General features: G+C 33.7%; 1 pseudogene; it reads right to left on the bottom strand.

Moving 5' to 3' along the window:
- Positions 1–8,494: 8,494 nt before the first annotated feature.
- Positions 8,495–10,654, bottom strand: LOC124917466 (annotated as a pseudogene).
- Between the last annotated feature and the right edge of the window lie 206 nt (positions 10,655–10,860).

Genomic DNA, 10,860 nt, shown 5'->3' with positions numbered 1-10,860 from the left:
GAGCATTGAGCATTGAGCATTGAGCATTGAGCATTGAGCATTGAGCATTGAGCATTGAGCATTGAGCATTGAGCATTGAGCATTGAGCATTGAGCATTGAGCATTGAGCATTGAGCATTGAGCATTGAGCATTGAGCATTGAGCATTGAGCCGTGAGCATTGAGCCGTGAGCATTGAGCCGTGAGCATTGAGCATTGAGCATTGAGCATTGAGCATTGAGCATTGAGCATTGAGAATTGAGCATTGAGCATTGAGCATTGAGCATTGAGCATTGAGCATTGAGCATTGAGCATTGAGCATTGAGCATTGAGCATTGAGCATTGTGCATTGAGCATTGAGCATTGAGCATTGAGCATTGAGCATTGAGCATTGAGCATTGAGCATTGAGCATTGAGCATTGAGCATTGAGCATTGAGCATTGAGCATTGAGCATTGAGCATTGAGCATTGAGCATTGAGCATTGAGCATTGAGCATTGAGCATTGAGCATTGAGCATTGAGCATTGAGCATTGAGCATTGAGCATTGAGCATTGAGCATTGAGCATTGAGCATATTCTGACACAACTTGTTGTTCATTTTTTAAAAGAAATAAAATATATTTATTCAATATATAGTTATTATATATATTATATAATAATGGACAATAATTCTTACATTATATTTAATAAAAAATTGAAAATGAGATGTTTGATCAATATAAATGTATGTCACCTGAATCTTGATGGTCTTTATATTTTATATTTGGACAAGACAATATTTTCAAAATTTAATTTTTATAAATTTTAATATTTAAATGAATAAAATTATTTAAAAATGTAAGTAATAAAAAAAATTATATATCTTAAAATATATGAAATTTTAATCCTTAAAACGTTTTATTATATAATTATATATTTCAAACTTATATATATTAATGTTAATAACAAACTATTAGACTAATTTATACTATAGCTCAAATGAAAAAAATCTTATTTGTGTGAATGCTTGGCTTCAATATTGAATTCATATTTTGATATCTAAAAATATGGGATATATCACTCTCCTTTTTTTCTTCTTTTCTTTTTTTTTTACATTATTGAGTCTAATGACTTCTTTCCTACTGTCATATAATGTTTAGGACAATTCATTTATATTTTAAGAATTTAATATTTTTAAATATATTATTTAATCAAACTTATATATATTAATATTAATAACAGCATATCACAATAATTTATTAGTGTAGTTTAAATGAAAAAGTCTTATTTAAAAATAAATATTTAATGTTTGATTTCTACTTTAAAAAAACGCATTTTTTGGATTGGAGAGTAATTATTAGGTGGGTCGAGATAAATAAAAAAAAAATATATATATATATTATAAAATATCTAAATCTTTTATTCACACAAATCGATATCATCAACTAAAAGGTCCATATTATGAATATAAGGACTTATTGTGATTTTGAATAAAAAAAATTCAATTATTTCTAAATAAATTAAACATTGGGTTATACGTGTGTAAGTAAGTGTGTAAGTAAGAAGCACGTTATTTTTTTTGTTTTATTTTTAATTTATAATAACTTTATGTAAAATTATAAGTAGGTTTATCATTCAAAATATTATATATATTAAAGTTTTTAGAATTACTATAATTATTATTTTAAAGATTACTATAAATATGTTAAATATATATAACTTATAGTGGATGTGTAATTTTAACATTATTAAGAGTTGAGAGATTAATTTATATTTCTTTATTGTTAATTATTTTGTTTGTTTGGTTATTCATAAATTTCTTTATTATTTAAACATAAAGTTTATTTATTATTTTTTAGAAATTATTATATTTTTAAAATCTTATTATTTTATATTGTTAAATATTTATGTATATTATAAATTTATTTAGAAAATATAATAATGATAAATTGACGTAAATAATAATTTGTGTAATTGTTATTTGAGGCTCGAATTTGGATTGTTTTATTATGTGAGATTCGAACTTTGAATTGTGTCATATGAGACTCGAACTATCAAAATAATAGTCATGTAAAATTTTCTCAAATGAACAAATTGTGTGATATCTTATTTTAACGCATTATCATCGTCTTCTTAATTAATTTGTCATATTTTTAAATAAAATAATATTTAAAGACGTTTTGGACGTATTTTTTAAAATTAAAGATTATTTTTAAGATTTATGCATTCTAATTTGTTAAAGTTAGTTTTAGTAACTACTAAAATATGTTATCTAAAATATGTTTTGAAAATTTTGATTTTGATCAAACATGATCGGGGTGGAACAAAAATGATTCAAATAGTTGCACAACATGATTACAATTATGTTGGGATGTATTCTAGACTGTGATTCAAGAGAACTAGCCTACGAACAACAAATACAATTTTTTTTTTTAAAATTCAAATTTGAGTTGTCTGTTTTAGGTTGATTGATTCTTTCTAACCAGAGAGATGAGATGTTTAAGATATATTCTTCTTCAGCGGGTTTTACATATATGGAAGTTGAATACTATTTTATCGATTTTATCGAAATTAAAAAGACTATTAAAAAAAATGGATCATAAATCCCTAATGGTTAAATTTGGAAAGTTATGTGACAATGAAACGGGTGATTAACCGTTATTATTCTGACATAAATATTGACCTTTCGAACCTTCAAAGTTCGGTCCGACCGGACAGTTTTTCCAAAAATGTAATCCAAAAATTAATGGTTGGAAATATTACTCTTTCTCTCCCTAATCTAGACCAAAAATTTAATGAGCTAGGGTTTCTTCCGAGTTAACTTTCTAATCATCAGAGTCGGTGGTATCTTTCTCCATCAACCAACCTTGTTAGTTCTGATTATCAGATCTTCTAAGAATAATTATGAAGAAAGAAAATATAGGAAAAACTAGGAAGGACAATAATATTTGTTGAAGAGGAAAAGTTATAAGAGTCTTAAGTATTATATATCAACATTTATAAATAACCTTTATAAAAGAGTAATTAGCTTAGAAACTCTAAAATAATTATACATACAAGCCCAAGCCCATTAATAATTAAATAAGCCTTATTTACATAAAAGACAATAAAGATCCACACCTTTTAATTTGCTAACAATCAATGCTTACAATCTCCCTCGTAAACTTGATTTGGTTTGAGATTCTTCACGCAGAGTAGATCTTGCATTTCTACAGATTTGACTCTTGTAAGCGCCTTGGTCAGAATGTTTGCAGGTTGATCTGTGGTACTTACGAACACTACGATGATCTGTCAATGCTCGACACATTCACAGATGAAATTGAACCAAGTGTCAATGTGTTTGATGTGTCTATGAAACACCGGTTCTTCATTAATGATATTGCGGCCTTATTGTCGACATAAAAGGTTATCGGCCTCGACATACATCCAAGTACCTCGCTCAACAAGTTTCTCATCCAAAGTCTTTGACACGACACTGTAGTAGCTTCCATAAACTCCGCCTCATGTAAAGATAAAGAAACAGTTCGATGCTTATAAGATTTTTAGGTGATCAGATTCCCGTTGACATAGAACACCATCCCTTCGTTACTTTTTTCTTCCCTGTCACCGGTTAGGTCGTAGTTAGTAAAATCAACGAGTTTTTCATCTTCTCGTCCTCTTCTTAACTAAATATCATAGATCGTTGTTCCCTTCACATAACGAACATTGTGTTTTACTGCATGTTAGTGTAGAGTGGTAGGTTGCTCCATGTATTGACTCAATATGCCAACTGCATAAGAGATATCGGGTTGAATGTGCGTCAAGTACATAAGACACCCGACGATATGTCTATACTCCTTTAGATCCACTAAACTTCCTTCCACATCCTTTTTCCACTAAGTTTCCATAAATTTTCTTCTTCAACTCGATGATATCTTTCTTCGGGTCCACCTCGATACCAAGGTAGTATGAGAGTAGCCCAAGATCACTCTTCATAACTTCTTCATCATCTATTTTTTGAACTCCTCAATGCCTTTGATGCTTGATCTTGTCACGATCAAGTCGTTGACATATACAGTAATAATGAGTAGTTCTTCTCCATAGTACACAACATGTTCTTGAGAACATTTTATGAAGCCTAGACTCATCATTCTCTTGTTGAGTCAAGTGTTCCACACCCTTGGTGCTTGACGTAATCCATAGAGATCCTTGTGTAACTTGTACACCTTATGCTCTTTATTTTATGATAAAGCCTTCAGGTTGAGAGACGTAGTCTTCTTCTTTGATGTCACCAATAAGAAATGTTGATTTGACATCCAAGTGGAGGATCTCCCATCCACGATGAGTTGCGATGACAAGAATTAGTCGAACTATTTGAAGTTTCGCCACCGGTGCAAAGATCTCCTCAAAGTCAACGTCTTGCTTCTTCACATAACTTTTTGCTACCAATCTCTCTTTCTACTTGAGGATGTTGCCTTCTATTTCTCTTTTCAACTTGAATACCCACTTTAACCCGATGGTCTTGTGAACGGGTGGTAAGTTAGTGAGCTCCCATATCTTATTCTTCTTGATGGACTCGAGCTCTTTCTTCATGGCCACATCCACGACTCTTCATGACCTCATTCTTGAGAAACAAAAATTCATCAAGATCCATGTCTACCATTGGTGCATCCGTGTAGACATCTCGTAGAATTCCGAACTCAATGAATTTTAGTACGAGCTTTTTATTGTCATTGTACAACTTCTACTTCTTTCCCTCATCGCACGACATCTCTACTCAAATGGTTTTCCCACAAACTGGATCAAGAAACCTATTCTCATTGCTTCCTTATCCGAACTTCACATTTATGGTGATCTTCTCTTTGAGCTCATTAAGCTTCTCTCGATGGCTCGTCATATGGTTGTTTACTCCATTATCAAGGTACCACACATTGGTGTGATTATACTCATCGCCACTTACGAGGAGTTTCTCCATGACTTTCTCTTCATTGAGCAATATCACCTCTTGTTCCTCCTTAGACGGTTCTTGAACGAACTCTTCAAGGTTTGTCTCCTCGTCTTCGAGCAAAGCATTCTTCACTTCCTCAAGAAACATTAATGGTGGTTCCTCGTCATAGAATCTAGTGAGGTTTTCCTCATCATTGTGCCGTTTATTAGGGCCCTCGGACACATAGTGCCCATACTTTTTGCAAGCATAACACTTCATTGTGCTTTAAACTATGGTGGGCTTGGTGTTTTCTTGTTGAAGTGAGCTTTCTGCACAACCTATCCCTTGACCTTTCCATCTTCCACGACCTCGGTTATCTCCACTGTTGTCGATGCGACTCGACGATCCAGTAGAAAAACTGGCTTTTCCATTTTTCTTCATTCGTGACATCCATTCATCATGCCTGAGCAATATGTGCTCCTCCTCTTCGTATTCGTAGCCGCGAAGTCTTTCTTCGTGAACTTTGAGACGACCGATGATCTCCTCGACGGTCATATTCTTGAGGCCACCAAATTGCTCGATCGCAGTAATAATCTGCATGTATGTTTGTGGTACAACTTTAAGGAACATTTTGACGAAGGAGATCTCCTCCACCTACTCTCCTAAAGAGCTGATATTAGTCACGATGGATGTCAATTTCATGGAGAAATTATCCACTAATTCCCCATTCTTCATGCGAATCGCCTAAAAGTGTGTCTTTAAGATTTACACTTTTGCCTCCTTAACTCTCTCCACTCCAACATGTATCGTCTTAAAAATCTCTCATACTAGGTTGTTAGAATCCTTCTCGGCCACCATGAGAAGGACGTCCTCGGGGAGTGCTTGATAGATGGCGGTGAGAGCCATTCTATCCTTCCATTCGTCAACCTTGTCAAGCATAACTGCTTCTCACACTCCTTGAGCTTGTAAGATTACCCGCATCTTTAACGCGATACTTAGTAGTTAATCTTCATGGTAACGGATAGGAGAGCGTCATGTTCCCTTCTTTTCAGATCTTCATTGTCGTCATGTTCCCTTCTTTTCCGATCTTCATTGTCGTCGATCTTAATATGTTCTTCAAATAGGCTCTAATACCAAATGTTGGTTCAGATTATAGAATCTTCTAAAAATGATAATGCATGCTACGAAGGATAGAGTCGACTCTGATACATCAACTATCTATCAACAGACATACTCGCGAAGAAAGCACCTACCCTAGGGGCAGTCCAAGATGAAAGAGATGTATGAACTATCTAAACAAGAAAGCGAACAACCCGTTCAGATATTCACGGCCAAGAAGTAACTATTAATATGTTATGATATGAATATACCACATAAATTCGCAAAAATACTTAAAAAGGAGGATGGTAAGACGATGTAACATGGGATTTTCTTATGGATCTACTAGTTTAGGTAAATATATAATACGTTCCCCGACTGGGGATGTCATTTTTAGGGTTAGATAAATTCCTACCTCTCTATTTCGGATATGTTTGGATTTTTCAAAACTCCATGGACATGTAGAAATATGAAGAAAAAAACGTTAAAAAATTGGAAAGGACAATAAAATTTGTTGAAGATGAAAAGTTTTAAGAGTCTTAAGTGTTATATATCAACATTTATAAATAGCCCTTATAAAGGAGTAAATTAGCCTAGATACCCTAAAATACTTATTCATACAAGCCCAAGCTCAATAATAATAAATAAGTCCTAATTGTATACAAGACAATAAAGACCCACAACTTTCAATTTTCTCATAATTAATGCATTGACTCACACAAATGTTACATTTTCTCACTCCCCGATCTATACCAAAAATTTTTCTAAGCTAAAGTTTCTTCCTAGTTAACTTTCTGATCATCAGAGCTGGTGATATCTTTCTCCATCAACATACCTCTGCAACTGCAATTGTGCGTGCGTCATTTCTCTCTATATATAACATGATTCTCTCTTTCTTGATTTGGAATAAATCAGTTAATAGCTGGTTTGAATGTGTTTTTTTGTGTTGATGTTTTTTTTAATTTGAGTTATAGAGATAGAGAATATTTATATGGAAAAACAAATTAGAAAAAAGGTCCGCCGAGTGGAAATAGTATATCTGCTCGGTGTGGAAAATAGCTTGTTGCAGCCATGTTTATGGAGGGAAGGAAGACAAATCCTTCTTTCACAAAACTCATATTTGAGCTTTTTACCCTTCTTTACTTTTAGATTGTTATTATGGTTGATAATCCAATTTGAAAATTGAGTTATTTAATTTTTAGTATTTTATAGTTAAATAATGTTAATATTTGTCTAATTATGGAAGATAATTTGTGTCTAACTGTTGATTCAAATGAGAGTGTGTTTATTATGCCTCAAAGCTGCTACATTATTTTTTATTTGTAGATGACACCTTTAATCAAAAGGAATTCAACTTGCAATAAAAGTTAGAGATGATAATTATAGAGATGTGATAGTTAAGATTCTAGTTATAAGCTTAGACAAATTTTTAAGGGGTTTCAATCACAATTTACATACTATAATAAATAAATTAAAATTCGGTCATTGTTTGACCACGATTTTCAAAATCTTGAATTCTTTTGAGAAAACTTATAATTTTAATATTTAAAGGGTAATTATATAATGTTAAGTTGTTTATTTCTTTCTTACAAAATAAATATGGACATTTTAATTTATATTGGCTTGAATATGTTTACGAAACTCTTATTTGATCAAATATGAAGATATTATATAGTGAAGAAATAATTAATATTTTATTGGGTAAATGTAAAGTAAAGAGAAAACAACATTATTGTGTAGTCTTTAGAAGTTTTGAATCCTATATTTTAATGTTTTAAAATTTTGAAGAAGAAGATGAATTGAAAATACAAATTATTTAAGTTGTTAATCAAACAAATACATATCTCCCTTATATGGAAGTTTCATTACTAACTACAATTAATAAAACTAACTAATAATTATTACAACTAATGAATAGTTTTAGTTACTAACTCATTAACAATTTATTAAACTGTTAATTATTATTCTTACATCCTTCCCTCAAAGAGAAACGTAGTAGAAACAAAGTTTCACCTTAACAAAGTAATTCGATGAAATATCAAGCTATGATCATGCAGCCATTGTCTTCAGCAAACTTATTTTTTTAGATATCGAATTTATACATCCGAGCAAACCAATTCAGCAAACTCAATTTTTTTAACTATCCAACATAAATAGTCCATTTTTTACAGCTACTAGTTTTCAACCTTTGTAGCTTTAGTTTTTTTCTTTTTAAAGAAGCTAATTTAGCAATTTTTTGGTATTGACGAATCATATCGACAAATCTCATTTCTTTTCGTTGATTACAAGAGAATCTTTCTCTACCTCTTGAAAAATATCAAAATCTCATTTGATCTGACAAAACCTTCCTTGCACACGCACACATTTTTCTTCCGTCTTTCTCATTCTCCTACGAATCTATCTAATCTAGATGGATTGAACATAGCATATTCTTTTCTTCTCCATTTTACTTTGAACCTCACAATAGCAGGCTTCCATGGTTCCAACATTTATAAAGTTGCAGGCTTTGGATGATTTTAGATCCATTGTTGGATCACTTCGTCCCACTGTCGATGGAAAGTCTTTCCAGGTAGCTTTTGTTATCATCATCAACAAACTTTGTAAAATTTTTGCTGAATATATTTCCTTGCAAACATAACAGATGGGAAAATTTCTTCAGGCATCTGATGAGTATAAAGCTCTGCCTAGGACTAAAGATTCTCAGTATTTCCTTGGAGTTATCATACTATATTGGTGTACCTAAGACCAAAGACGATATTGTTTCTAACCTTGATGGAAATTCTTATGATGTAAGGTATACCTTCTTTTATAGTAAACTATAAACCTTTTGGATCCACATTCTTTGGAATTTTAAGAAAAGATCAGGCTTATTTAGAGACAGGATTGTAAGGCTCAAAATCTTCACATCCGGTTCAAAAACCTCTCCCACAACATCAACATCTACACTCCCGAGGAGCTTCTCTTTCCACCTTTGTAAGATTTCATCATCCTTGTCCTTCTAGAGATGCTCTTTGATGCTGTAATTATGCCTCAATTCAAGTCGATCCTTGATAAGATAAAAGATTAGATTTTTCCAAAAAATTTCTCAAAATTACTCCAAATTTTTTCGAAAAATTCTCCCAAGTCAGTTTCAAAAATCCGGTCAAATAAAGAACCGACCTACGTTTGCAAACTTACATGGTTTTGATAATTTTAAATAAAATAATCAAAAAGGGAGAAATTGTTAGATAAAATTAGACCGGTTCACAGAACTTAACACATAAACCTTCCATGTAGGAACAAGGAACCGGACCGGTCAAACAAATGAACCGGTTAAGAAGATTAACCGGTCAAGTTATTAAACCGACCAGGAACATTCGAAACATGACCGCACAAAGAAATTATCGGCCAAAGCTAAGAACCGGAAACACCAGACAGCCGATCAGCTACAAGGCAAAGGAATAACCGGAAGCTGTCCGGTTAAAACCAATCACACCGGAAACCATCCGGTGAAAAGTCAAATGACCGACCAGCATAAGAAGATACTTCGAGTATCTGTTGAGAACGATACCGAAGGAACAGACTGAACACTTCCATATTCATACAAGTCTGAGGAAAGTCTGCAGGCTGCAGAAGACAGTCCTACAAGATCTTTCCACTTCAGGATAAACCAGAAAGGAAATCTTCCAAGTACAGACATGTCTAACCGACAGTTATCACATTGAGTAAAAGACAAACCTAGCAGGTTTGTCTTACACACCGGAAGAACAGAATGCCAAGTCTGTAAAGTTGACCGTCAGGTCTGAACAGTTGACCGCCAGGTCTGAATCACTGAACCTCTGCTCAGCCAATCAAATTCAAGGAAGTGAAATATGACCGTTAGCATATTTCACCTATAAAAGGAGCAGCTGAAGAGGAGTAAACGCGGGACACAACAAGGGACAAGCGTGACAAGTGAGACACAAGGGAACACAATGAGCAATTAATTTACAAGTGATAAGTTTGTGTTCTTTCTCTAAGCCTAAGTGCTAAAGTTGAAGTGTGTATTTACAATTTCGGTGTAAATTGTACGGGTGTTATCGAGCAGGAAATAAGTCTCGATCGGATTGTATTTGTATTCCTTAGTGAATATCCTTCTCGCGGTTTCGAGAGGAAGGGTGACGTAGGAGTTTTATCTCCGAACATCCATAAAATCTGTCTTGTTACTTACTTTCTGCTGGTTCTATATTCTAACCGACCTGTACTAACCTACCTACACCGCTCTGACCGACTCTACACTACCTAAACCGAATTACCAAGTTACAAAAAACCGACCCATCAATTTCTAGACTTATCCTATTCAAAACCGGTTCCACCTATCCTATAAGTGTGCTGCTTCAACCTGAAACAAACCTCTTCCGCGCTTGAACCTAGTTCAAGGGTTTGTGACAGTTTGTGTAGTATTGAAACCCCGGTGTTAATCTCTAACCGGATTAATCACCACCCTTTGAGTGAGACGCGCAAACCGGCCCAACCCCGGTCCTCCAGCCGCGACCTAGATCCTAACAATTGGTATCAGAGCAGTTAGTTTCAATACTCAAGCAAGCATGTCGTTCCATAGGCCACCAATGCTAGAAGGTGATGACTTTGCCAACTGGAAGGCACGCATGCACCTACACTTAATCACCTTGGATGATGAGATGGAGTTCATTCTAGCCGAAGGACTGATAATCATTGATAAGGACAGAAAGGAATGGACAGCTGAAGATAGGAGAAGAAATAACCTGGATAACCATGCCAGAAACCGGATCTCCAAAAGTGTGGACAGAAACACGTACTACAAGATCAGAGATTGCAAAACCGTAAAGGAAACATGGGACACAGTTATTAAGATTCACGAGGAAATGAAAGAACCAAGGAAAACAAGGTAATGGTAGCTAC

This window comes from Impatiens glandulifera, unplaced genomic scaffold (assembly GCF_907164915.1).
Source record: "Impatiens glandulifera unplaced genomic scaffold, dImpGla2.1, whole genome shotgun sequence".
Classification (NCBI taxonomy): Eukaryota; Viridiplantae; Streptophyta; class Magnoliopsida; order Ericales; family Balsaminaceae; genus Impatiens; species Impatiens glandulifera.
The sequence above is the reverse complement of the archived record's forward strand: the minus strand, read 5'-3'. Positions and strand labels throughout refer to the sequence as shown.